We start from the raw sequence: 13,640 nt of genomic DNA on the forward strand, positions 1-13,640 counted from the left end.
TACTTGTGAACTGATGGCCGCCTAGCGTAATGCCGTGTGCCAGAAAAAGGCACCATGACAACTTCTGGGTAAAGTCCCAATTTGGAAAGTCTTATTGCAAATTGTGAAATTCCAAAACAGCCCAATACAATAAACTGATGGAAAAGGGGGCTATAGGTGGTTGTGGACTTGTCAAGAATCTTGTCAGTTTACAGTGAGAAGCTGAAACTTGAGCTTGTAATTAACCTTTTCTTCATCATAGAACAGTTTTGAAGGGGAGGCAAGGACCCACTTGGTCCCAAAGCAGTTACCACCAAAATCGAATCTTCAATAGTGATTTGAGAGGGTGGGGAGAGGAGCCTCACCTGCCTCATCAATCAGAAGCAGGTGGGTGATGGGTAGGGAGTTAGGAGGGGGAGATGCCAATGTTACTTCTGGGTGGGAACCCTTTGCACACGTCATATAACCTAGAGGAAGTGAGTCCCTTCTCGAAGTCCTTTGTCCAGGACTCATATACAGCAAGCCCGCAGATGGGATGATGGGCAGGTGTACAGCATGAGAAAACAGCTTCCTAATTCTGAGCAGGAGGATATCTGGGAGTTTGTCTTAATTTGGGTTCCCTCAGATCAGGAGCTGAGACAAGGATCTGGGGGCAGGTAATTTACTCAGGAGGTGATTCCAGCAGGCAGAAGTGAAGAAGCGGGGAAAGTTAGCTAAGGAAGAGAGAAACTCCAAAAAAAGCTGGTGAGTGGTGTGGGCAACTGGGCAGGGGAGTGGGTAGGGTGAGCCGAGAGTCACCTAGGATACAAAAGTTACAGGGGCACTTACTCTCAGGTTTGTGAAAAACTGGCCTACAATTAGGGCTCAGACTTTCTAGGGATTCTCTGAGAAACTTGACTCAGAATGGTTTCTCCAAGGCGTGGGAGGCTAGGGCACTTATTTATCTTCCAACCCTTGTCCTGCATCGATTGAGGGTTGTCCTCATGGATGTCAACATCTCCCCTTCCCTCTGCACTTCTGGGCTGCTGCATGGAGAGAAGCCAGAGGCTTTGAAGAAAGCCCTGAGACAGAAAAGCTGCATAGTTGTACTCAAAGTCAGATGAGGTAAGGAATGTGGTGTGGGACACCAAGAGCATCTGCTACAGGGGTGAAATACTAGGATCCAAGCATGGCCTCCCCCAGTGGGTTTTGGAGGAGCTACCCTCTATCCTGACTACCGGTCAAAGTGCTGGGCGTATCCAGGGAGGACCCTGCATGTGCTTAGATGCTCCTCTGCATGTGAAGCACAGGGTTACTCACCTCCCCCTCAATAAGGGAGGAGCAGCAGCATTGCCCTTTGTGCGGACAATCCTGGGACACGGTGTGGCAGGATGGTTCTCTAATTTTCTCCCCTTTTATCTCCCTGCTTCTTTCAGAGGGCAGAAAGGACATTTTATCTCCATTGAACCTCCTTAGTGGGTTTGGAAGGGCAGGAATCTTTATTCCCATCGTATAGACAAGGAAAGTTGTTCAGAGAAGTTGTGACATGTGAACGAGAGAAGGCCTGGAATCAAATTGGAACCTTCTGCCCTCTCATCCAGAGCTCCGTCCAGAGCACCATATGCTTAGCCGATGAGTTGAGTGTTTCTGTGTGGATCATGTGCAGACATCTTCAGCTTCCAAGTGGTTCTGGGGCTCCCTGTTCCAACTACAAAAAGCATCATTATTCAACGGGCACACACACACACACACACACACGCCTTTATATTGCTTTATAATAGGATTAAATCTGTAAGCAGGAGCAATCACATTTCTAATAATCAATTAAGTCAATTCTGGCCAGGAAAAAAAAAAAGAGTGATTTTCATGCATACCCCTTTAGAATTTGTTATCTTTGTACAATGAATCATATCGACTGTTTGTTCTTGTTGTTGGTTCTGTTGTCAGAACTGGTGTTTTATAGGGTCAACTGTAGACATGAACTTTCTTGGTACAGATTTGATGCCCACAGGCAAATCCTGCCTTTCTCTGCCTGAACTCACTTGGATGATGATTCATCTGGGGCTTCTCAGGAAAACACACTTCAAATGCATTTCCACTTCAGAGAATGTATGAGTGATTTTCCAGAGACAGAAAGCGTTGCTGATATTTGGGTCCTAGGGAGCATCTATCTGCAGGAAAAGGACGTGGACCTGTCAGCAGAGATGAAGATGGAAGCTGGCACCCTAGTCCATGTTGTGGGGGTTCTATCTGAGCAGACTTAGTGACTTTTAGTCAATGTGCTTGAGAGACTCAAAAATCCATAGTTCAGGTCCCCATTAGAAGGAGGCACAGCCTCCTTCTAATCTCTCTGCCCCCAAGTTCAGCTTCTCTGAATTCATCCCTGTGGCCAGAGGGATCTTTACAAAACACAAATCCAACCAGTAATGTGTAACACTCATTGGGTGTTTTTGCCCACCTAGCCTCCTTCTTCCATTTTGTAACAATCCTTTAACTTTTTTGTGGGGTGTGTATGGGAGGGATGGGAGGAGGCAATTGATTGCAGTCTTGTTGAGGCTATCAATCAGATGCCCCTCCCTTCCCTTGCTGGAGCTGGGCCAATCAGATGCTCTATCCTTGGAATTCAAATCCTGACTGGACACTGACAGGGAAAAAAGCTGGAACTGATTGGTCTTGGCCCCATGAAGAGATCGTCTATTGGTGCCTACTGCCCAGAAACCTACCCAGCCTTGGCTGCTGTCCTTGCTGACTATTCAGCATGTAGTTCCATTCTGAGCTTCCTCATAGCCTTCCAGTAAATTCCTTTTATGCTCAAATTGGTTTCTGTTGCTTATAACCAAATAACTCTGACTGACATAGAAATTGCTATCTGGCAATGAGTGTTGCTACTGATGGACCTTAAAGTGTAGCATTGGCCAAGTTGAGGTGGAGTGGGACACTGCAAGTCTTCTATCCCAAGATCTGAATCTGGAAATTTCCATTATGCTTTTAGCTGTAGCCTGTTCTATCTGGAGACTCAGACCACTTGCCTCTTGCAGCAGGAGTTTAAGGGCCTTGATGGAAATACCTGTAAGATTTGGAAAGACATGGGTACTTCTTGCAGGTTTAGTAGTCACACAAGGAAAGATAAACTTTCATATGGCCTAAACTGGGCCATATGAAAGCAGAAAGGGAGTCTTTTTCTGTCTATGGCCAGCCACCCAATATCTTATAGTCTTAGGCCTTGGAGAGTGTGAAAAACAAATTTCTGTCCTAAGCTGGTATTGGTGGAGTAAAGGCAGGGGTTGGAAACATTGGTGTGCTGGAGCCAACTCATACTGGCTCAAGTCAACTGTGCAAACCTTTTCCCAATTCTGCCTGCAGAGATGTCACATTGGTAGCTTAACATGGGCTATAGTGGGAGTACTTATACCAGATAAATCAGAAAACACTACAAATCAGGTTTTTTTTTTTTCCCTCTTGAAGAGCTAATTGTTAAACATTTACCAGCATACTAATTATTGGAAACATAGAGATGGAGGTAAGAAGCTGGGAGAAGCCTGACACTCTCCCCTCCTCTCACTCTTTCCCCAAAGGATCTTGTCCCTGTAATCTTTGTAGGGCAAAGGAGACATTACTTTACAGAGCTGTCCAATGGAACACAGACTGGGGTAGGGGCAGGTGAGCTGTGCCTCCACACCCAATCCAAATGCTTTTCAACAATATCTAAGTGCAGTGGCTGGCTGAGGCTAGAATGCAGGCAATTCAGCTGAGGGGTGAAGGAGGACAAGACATCTATTGCTAAAAGCCAGTAATATCCAGTCCCAAGTCTAGATTGAAGGACCATAACCCAACAAGATCTAATGAGTTGATAAAATGCAAGAGATAGAAATCATACTAGTGTTTTAAGAGAGTTGTATTGCCAGAGAAACTTCAGTTCAGTCAAATAATGGCCCATGATTGCTCAAATCTGAAGACAATTTCCAGGGCCCACTGATGCCAACAGAAAGTGCAATAAGCTGTCCATTCCTCAAAAGGAATCTCTTCCCAGCACTCCTGTCTTATGAGGGAGCAGGACAGTGGATGATGTATTCTCCCAGAAACAAGACCAAGAAATCCACTCTCAGGGCAAGCAGTACATGCTCCAGGGTATACTGTGGATTGGCACTTCTGGATGTGGTTTCTCCTTTTCTAAATAGGGGTTTTTATTGAAGCTAACATGTTTATCCTATACTACTGTATATCAGAAGGCTGGCCTTTGGGTACTGGGGCCATGAGGAGCTACCTTTAGACTGATCAAGAAGAAAGCATTTAATTCATTGGACAAGTATTGTGAATTTACTTTGACACTGTTCCAGGTGCTGGGGATACATCAATAAGCAAAGTAGAGTCCTTACCCTCACAGAGCTTACATTCTAGTGGGGAAAACAGACAATAGGCAAGTACATATATGATATCCAGAGGGTGATAAGTGCTATGTATGTGACTGGTAATTAGACAGGTTGGTAAGGGAAGAACTGAAGAAAGTGTGGGAGTGAGCTGTGTGGATGTAATGGCTGAGGAAAAAGCAAGTGCCAAGGGCCTTTGCACTCAGGCAAGAGCATGCCTGGTGTGTTTAAGAACAGCAAGGAAGACAATGTGGCCGAAGCACAGAGAGTGGCGGGGAGATGAGGTCAGAGAGGAGTAAGGGCCAGATTATGTAAAACCATTGTAATGATGCCTACTCAGAGTACCATAGGAGCCATGGGTGGATTTTGAGCTCTGGCTGCTGTTGGAGGAGAATACACTGTTGGGGACAAGAGTAGAAATGGGGACCAGCTGGAAGGCTATTGAAATAATACTTCTGAGAGATGATGGTTACTTGGATAGAGTTGATAGTTAAAGTTCCCTTTCTCTAGAATTTCCTTTTCTATTACCCACTATGGAATTCCTATTTTTTAAATTTTTTATGACTCAGCTCAGATAATCCAAGTCCAAGATAGAAATGTCACAATTCAGAGTAGCAGATTGTAACTACTTCTGTGAAGAGGGACGAGAATCTAAGCTAAGCCATTTAAATTTTTTTACAAAAAAATTGTGAGCTATAACACACATACAGAAAAGTGCATTAGACATATATGTTTAGCTTAACAGTTATAAAGACAACACTTCTAAAGAGAACCACCGAGGTAAGGAGTTAGAACATTGCCAAAGACCAAGTCACAAACACCTCCTTCGCTCTACCAGTAACCTCTACCCTGACTTTTATGGACTAATTCCTGCTTTTCTTTTTTTTTTTTTCTGTCTTCAAAACTATTGCATTTAATTTTTTTTCCAGTTTTAAAATTTGTGAAACATTTTTTTTATTGATGTCATAATAGTTTCTAACATTGTGAGATTCCAGTTGTACATTATTATTTGTCAGTTACCATATAAATGTGCCCCTTCACCCCTTGTGCCCACCCCCCAATTCCCTTACCCCTGGTAACCACCAAACTGTTCTCTCTGTCCATGTGTTATATTCCACATATGAGAGAGGTCATACAGTGTTTGTCTTTCTCTGTCTGGCTTATTTCATTTAACATAATACCCTCCAGGTCCACCCATGTTCTTGCAAATGGGACGAGTTTGTCTTTTTTTAATGACTGAGTAGTATTCCATTATATATATATACCACATCTTCTTTATCCAATCATCTGTTGTTGGACACTTGGGTTGCTTCCACATCTTGGCTATAGTGAATACTGCTGCAATGAACATAGGGGTGCATAAGCCACTTTGGATTGTTGATTTAAATTCTTTGGATAAATACCCAGAAGCAGGATAGCTGGATCATAAGGTATTTCTATTTTTAATTTTTTGAGGTATCTCCATACTGTTTTCCATAGAGGCTGCACCAGTTTGCGTTCCCACCAGCAATGAATGAGGGTTCCCTTTTCTCCACATCCTCTCCAACATTTGTTATTTTTTGTCTTGCTGATTATAGCCATTCTCACAGTTGTAAGGTGATATCTTAATGTAGTTTTGATTTGCATTTCCCTGATGATTAGTGATGTTGAACATCTTTTCATATGCCTATTGGCCATCTGTATATCTTCCTTGGAAAAACGTCTGTTCATATCTTCTGCCCATTTTTTGATCGGGTTATTTGTTTTTTTGTTGTTCAGATGTGTGAGTTCTTTATATATTATGGAGATTAACCCCTTGTTGGATATATGGTTTGCAAATATTTTCTCCCAGCTGGTGGATTGTCTTTTCATTTTGATCCTGGTTTCACTTGCCTTGCAGAAGCTCTTTAGTCTGATGAAGTCCCACTTTTTTATTTTTTCTTTTGTTTCCCTTGTCCAAGTAGACATGGAATTTGAGAAGATCCCTTTATGACCAATGACAAATAGTGTACTGCCTACATTTTCTTCCAGGAGTTTTATAGTTTCAGGTCTCACCTTCAGGTCTTTGATCCATTTTGAGTTAATTTTTCCATATGGCAAAAGCAGATGGTCTACTTTCATTCTTTTGCAAGCGGCTGTCCAGTTTTCCCAGCACCATTTATTGAAGAGACTTTCCTTTCTCCATTGTATGTTCTTTGCTCTTTTGTCGAAGGTTAGCTCCCTGTACATCTGAGGTTTTATTTCTGGGGTTTCAATTCTGTTCCATTGATCTGTGTGTCTGTTTTTGTACCAGTACCATGCTGTTTTGATTACTATCGCTTTGTAGTATGTTTTGAAGTCAGGGACTGTGATGCCTCCAGCTTTGTTCTTTTTTCTCAGGATTGCTGTAGCTATTTGGGGTCTTTTGTTGCCCCATATGAATTTTAGGATTCTTTGTTTTATTTCCGTGAAGAATGTCATTGGGATTCTGATTGGGATGGCATTGAATCTGTAGATTGCTTTAGGTAGTATGGACATTTTAACTATGTTTATTCTTCCAATCCATGTACATGGGATATCTTTCCATTTCTTTATGTCATCATCGATTTCTTTCAATAATGTCTTATAGTTTTCATTGTATGTCTTTCACCTCCTTGCTTAAATTTATTCCTAGATATTTTATTCTTTTTGTTGCGATTATAAATGAGATTGTATTCTTGAGTTCTCTTTCTGTTAGTTTGTTGTTAAAGTATAGAAATGCAAAAGATTTTTGTAAGTTGATTTTTACCCTGCAACTTTGCTGTAGTTGTCGATTATTTCTAATAGTTTTCTGATGGATTCTTTAGGGTTTCCTATATATAAAATCATGTCGTCTGCAAACAGCGAGAGTTACACTTCTTCATTGCCTATTTGGATTCCTTTTTCTTGCCTAATTGCTCTGGCCAGAACTCCCATCACTATGTTGAATAATAGTGGCGAGAGTGGGCACCCTTGTCTTGTTCCTGTTCTCAGAGGGATGGCTTTCAGTTTTTCACTGTTGAGTATGATGTTGGCTGTGGGTTTGTCATATATGGCCTTTATTATGTTGAGGTAGTTTCCTTCTATACCCATTTTGTTGAGAGTTTTTATCATAAATGGATGTTGGATCTTGTCAAATGCTTTCTCTGCATCTATTGAGATGATCATGTGGTTTTTATTCCTCATTTTGTTAATGTGGTATATCACATTGATTGATTTACAGATGTTGAACCATCCCTGTGTCCCTGGTATAAATCCCACTTGATTGTGGTATATGATATTTCTAATGTATTGCTGTATTCGGTTTGCCAATATTTTGTTGAGGATTTTTGCATCTATGTTCATCAACGATATTGGCCTGTAATTTTCCTTCTTTGTATTGTCCTTGTCTGGCTTTGGTATCACGGTGATGTTGGCCTCATAGAATGTGTTAGGAAGTGTTCCATCTTCCTCTATTTTTTGGAATAGTTTGAGAAGGATAGGTATTAAATCTTCTTTGAATGTTTGGTAAAATTCTCCAGAGAAGCCATCTGGTCCTGGATTTTTATTTTTTGGGAGGTTTTTGATTACTGTTTCAATCTCTTTACTTGTGATTGGTCTATTTAGGTTCTCTATTTCTTCTTGATTCAGTTTTGGGAGGTTGTATGAGTCTAAGAATTTATCCATTTCTTCTAGATTGTCAAATTTGTTGTAATATAGTTTTTCATAGTATTCTCCTATAATCCTTCGTATTTCTGTGGATCCATTGTGATTTCTCCTCTTTCATTTCTAATTTTATTTATTTGTGCCTTCTCTGTTTTTTTCTTGATGAGTCTGGCTAAGGGTTTGTCAATTTTGTTTATCTTCTCAAAGAACCATCTTTTTGTTTCATTGATCCTTTCTACTGTTTTTTTGGTTTCAATTTCATTTATTTCTGCTCTAATTTTTATTATTTCCCTCCTTCTGCTGACTTTGGGCTTTGTTTGTTCTTCTTTTTCTAGTTCTGTTAGGTGTAGTTTAAGATTGCTTATTTGGGATTTTTCTTGTTTGTTAAGGTGGGCATGTCTTGCTATGAATTTCCCTCTCAGGACTGTATTTGCTGCATACCATATGAGTTGGTATGGTATATTTTCATTTTCATTTGTTGCCAGATATTGTTTGATTTCTCCTTTAATTTCTTCAATGTTCCATTGGTTGTTCAGTAGCATGTTGTTTAGTCTCCACATCTTTGTCACTTTCCCGCTCTTTTCTTGTAGTTGATTTCTAGTTTCATAGCATTATGGTCTGAAAAGATGCTTGCTATGATTTCAATCTTCTTAAATTTATAGAAGCTTGCCTTGTTTCCCAACATATGGTCTATCCTTGAGAATGTTCCATGCGTGCTTGAGAAGAATGTGTAATCTGTTCTTTTTGGATGGAGTGCTCTCTATATATCTATTAAGTCCATCTGGTCTAGTTTTTCATTTAAGTCCACTATTTCCTTATTGACTTTCTGTCTGGATGATCTATCCATTGCTGTAAGCGGGGTGTTATGGTCTCCTACTATTATTGTGTTGTTGTTGATATCTTTCCTTTTAGGTTTGTTAATAGTGGCTTTATGTACTTTGGTGCTCCTGTGTTGGGTGCATATATATTTATAAGTGTTATGTCTTCTTGGTGGAGTGTCCCTTTTATCATTATATATTGTCCCTCTTTCTCTCATTACATTTTTCATCTTGAAGCCTACTTTGTCTGATATAAGTATGGCAACGCCTGCTTTCTTTTGTTTGCCATTAACTTGGAGTATTGTCTTCCATCCCTTCACTCTGAGCCTGTGTTTGTATTTAGAGCTGAGATGTGTTTCCTGGAGGCAGCAAATTGTTGGGTCTTGTTTTTCAATCCATCCAGCCACTCTGTGTCTTTTGATGGGGGAATTCAATCCATTTACATTAGAGTGATTATTGATATATGAGGGCTTAATGCTGCCATTTTATCTCTTGTTTTTCAGTTGTTATGTATTTCCCTTGTTTCTCGTCCCATGTATTTTGGACTGCTAATTCAATTTGGTGGCTCTCTATGATGGTTTTCTCAGTTTTGTCTTTATTTATCATTTGTGTCTTTGTTCTGGTTTTTTGTTTAGTGGTTACTGTGTGGTTTGTATAAAAGATGAGATAGTCCACTCCCTGATAGCCTCTTGTTCCCTTAGTCTAAGCAGGTTTCATCCCTTTCCTCTTCCCCTTCTAAGTTGTTGTTGTCACAACTTATTCCATTATGTGTTGTGAATTTGTGGTTAAACTGAAGTGATAATATTTATTTTTGATTTTTTTCCCTTTATCTTTAGAGTTTTAATGAAGTGTTTGCTAATCTGTTCTGATAGAGAGTTGCAAGTTCTCATTTTGTCTGCCTGTTTATCTGCTTGCTCCAGGCTTTGTAAACCCTTTCTTTCTTTTTTTTTTTTTCAGGTATGAGGGCTTTCTCAATCAAATCTTGTAGGGGTTGTCTTGTGGCAATGGACTCCCTCAGCTTTTGTTTATCTGGGAAAGTTTTATTTCTCCATCATATCTGAAGGATATTTTCACTGGATATAGTATTCCTGGCTGAAAGTTTTTGTCTTTCAAAATTTTAAATATATCATTCCACTCTGTCCTAGCCTGTAAGGTTTCTGCTGAAAAATCTTCTGAAAGCCTGATAGGGCTTCCTTTATAGGTTATTCTCTTCTGCCTTGCTGCCCTTAATATTTTTTCTTTATCATTGACTTTTGCCAGCTTTACTAATATATGCCTTGGAAAAGGTCTTTTTACATTGATGTAATTAGGAGTCCTGTTGGCTTCTTTTACATCTAGTTCCAGCTCCGTCTCCAGGTTTAGGAAGTTCTCAGTTATTATTTCTTTGAACAAGCTCTCTGCTCCTTTTACCCCCCCTTCTCCCTCTGGAATACCTATAATCCTTATGTTGCATTTCCTACTTGAGTCAGATATTTCTCGGAGAATTTCTTCATTTCTTTTTAGTCTAAGTTCTCTCTCCTCCTCCGTCTGAAGCATTTCTGTGTTCCTAGCCTCCAGATTGCTAATTCTATCCTCCATATTATCAGCCCTATTGTTTAAGGACTCCAGATGATTTTTCTTTATCTCATCCATTGTGTTTTTCATCTCTAACAATTCTGTTTGCTTTTTCTTTATAGTTTCAATCTCTTTTGTGAAGAATTCCCTCTGTTCAGTAATTTGTTTTCTGATTTCATTGAACTGTCTTTCGGAATTCTCTTGTAGCTCATTGAGTTTTCTTATGAAGGCTGTCTTGAATTCTTTGTCATTTAGATCATAGATTTCCATGCCTTCAGGATCGGTTTCTGGGTGTTTGTCTTTTTCCTTCTGGTCTGGAGTATTAATAAATTTCTTTATACCATTTGATGGAGTGGATTTGTGCCACTGCATAGTGATAGTTTCTGGATGCAGGTTCCACGTGCTGCCACTTGTGGGGGCGGGACAGGGGCTGTGTAATCTGAGGCCACTGCTGCAATCTCTGTCAGCTGTGCCTGTCCAAGCCTGGGTCACTCCTTGGGATTGCAGTGGCCCTGTGGAGTTTCTGACTGAATGGGAAAGTAGTCATGTAGGGGGCTCAGGGCCACTGCTGCCTGCTCCCACAGATCCCAGGGGTTGTGCTCCCTGCTTGTGGGCCACAGCAGTACTATGGGTGTTCATGGCAGCTGGGAGTTTGTTCACCCAGACTGGGATCTCAGCTGCCCTCTGCTCCTAGATGGCACCAGCTGTTGTGTTTGGTGGGAGGGAGCTCCCCTCTGGGACTGAGCCAGCCACTCCCTGGGACTGGGTGAGATTGTGGGGTCTCCCACCAGACGAGAGAGTGATCACATGGGGGCTCAGGGCTACTGCCGCCAGCTCCCACAGTCCCACTGAGTCACATTTCCCACTTCGGGGCTGCAGCAGTACTATGGGTGTTCATGGCAGTGGGGAGCTTGTTTGCCCGGACTGGGATCTCAGCCACCCTCTGCTCCTAGGTTGCACCAGCCATTGTCCTTGGTGGGCGGGACCTTCCCTCTGGGAGGGAGCCAAAGCCACTCCCTGGGACCACGGTGGGCTTGTGGTTTCTCCCACCAGATGAAAGAGTGGTCACATGGGGGCTCTGGGCCACTGCCACCCACTTGCACAGTCCTGCTGAGACATGCTTCCCCTCTTTGGGGCTGCAGCAGTACTATGGGTGTTCATGGCAGCCGGCAGCTTGTTCACCTGAGCAGCAGCTCAGCTGCCCTCTACTCCTAGGTAGCACTGGCCTTTGTGCTTGGTGGGTTGGGCTCCCCCACTGGGTCCAAGCCTGTGCAGCTCTCTGTGGGCTGTGTGGCGCTGAGGGCTCCCCCACTAGGTGGGGAAGTGATCACACGGTGGGCTCAGGGCTGCCGTCACCTGTTTCCACAATCGCACTGAGGTATGCTCCCACCCTCGGGGCAACAGCAGTGCTATGATGGCTCCAGCTGGGAAAGTAGTCACACACGTGTGCTGGGCTGCCTGGGGTCCAGAGGGTGCTCACCTATCTCCACCACCTCCTCGGTGGGGGCATAGTCCAGCCACGTTTAGATATACAGCTGCTCGGGTCTCTCAGGCATCCTGGTGTGCTGCGTGGGTATCCTCCACTGATCAATGAATGTCCTTTTCATTGTAGTTAGAAGGCGGAGAGACACAGGGTACAGCTCACTTCACTGTGTTGCTGATGTCACCAATTCCTGCTTTTCTTTATGCATCGCTAAACAATATATTTAATTTTGCCTGTTTTTGAACCTCATAAAATTATATAGCATATACAGTTTGTGTCTGGCTTCTTTCACTCAATATTATATTTCTAATATTCATCTGTAGACTCATATGAGGCTATATCTCATTCATTCTCATTATTGCATAAAATTACATTAAAAATATACCACAATTTATTAATTTAATCTACTGATATTAGGTTGCTTCTAATTTGAGTCTATTATGACCAATGTTGATAAGAAATCTTGTATATGTCTCCTAGAGCACATGTGCATGGATTTCTCTAAGTTTCATACTTGTGAATAGAAGACCTGAGTCACAGGTATATGTATCTTTAGCTCTTTTAGTAAAGTTAAACTGTTTTCCAAAATGATTGTGCCAGTTTACACTCTCCAGCAGTGTATCGGAGTTCCTATTGCTCTACATCTTTGCCAACACTTGATATTTGTTAGACTGTAAAGGTTTTGCAGATCTGATAAACATGTAGTGGTATTTCACTATGGTTTTAATTTGCATCTTCCCTGATTACTAATTAGGTTATGCACCCTTTTATATGTTTATTGGTTATTCAGGCTTCCTCCTTTGTGAAGTGCCTCTTCAAATCTCTCGCCATTGTTTCTACTGTGTTGTCTATTTTGTATTGATTTGTAGAAGTTAATCAAAGTCTCCTCTGAATATTAGGCTTTTGTTGGATATAAGTGTTTGAAGTATTTTCTTCTACTCTATAGCTTGCCTTTTCATTCTTTTAAAGATATATTTTAACTAACTGATATTCTAAATTTTAATGTAGTCAAATTTTCAGTCTTTTTGCTATTCCAAGGTCGTGTAGATATTTTCCTCTATTATCTTCTTATTAGATTTATAGATTTTAGCTTTATAGATTTGCCTTTCACATTTAGGTACACCTGGAATTGATTTTTAAGTCTGGTTTTATGTAGGGGTCCAATTTTGTTTCTTTTCTTATGAAAACACAATTGTCCTAGCACCATTTGTAGGAAGATAATTTTTCCTCACTGCTGTGCTATGCCATCTTTGTCATATATTAGGTGTCCATATATGCTTTGGTCTGTTTCTTTTTGTGGTTGATTTTCAGCTAAATTGTAGTATGATCTGAAAACATACATTATATACTTTTAATCCCTTGAAAACTTTTTGAATCTTATTCTATGGGCAGGTATATAGATTATTTTTGTAAATGTTCTATAAGTACTTGAAAAGAACATGTATTTAGCAGCTGATTGATTAGTTTACATGGTATATACTTTTCTCTCCTTTTATTTTTACTCATTTGGTAACCTTAGGTTTCAGGTGTGTCTCTCTGTAAATATCATTTATTTGATTTTTTTAAATTCTGCCTGATAATCTTTGTCTATTTTCTGGATCATTTATTCCATTTACATTTAATATAATTACTGATATATGTGTGTTCAAATATACTACATTACTCTGTCTTTTCTACTTGTTACTCTTGTTCTATATTTCTCTTTTATCCTCTTTCTTACCTTACTTTTTTGTTTACCTAATTATTTCTTATTAATTTTACATCCCCAGCACTTGAGAAAGGGATTTCACCTTTGTCTTAAGGCAAATGCTTTAGCACACCAAGGCTCTGTGTTGGCTG

The sequence above is a fragment of the Ceratotherium simum genome, chromosome 5 (assembly GCF_057802395.1).
Source record: "Ceratotherium simum simum isolate JZ-2026a chromosome 5, ASM5780239v1, whole genome shotgun sequence".
In the NCBI taxonomy this organism is placed as follows: Eukaryota; Metazoa; Chordata; class Mammalia; order Perissodactyla; family Rhinocerotidae; genus Ceratotherium; species Ceratotherium simum.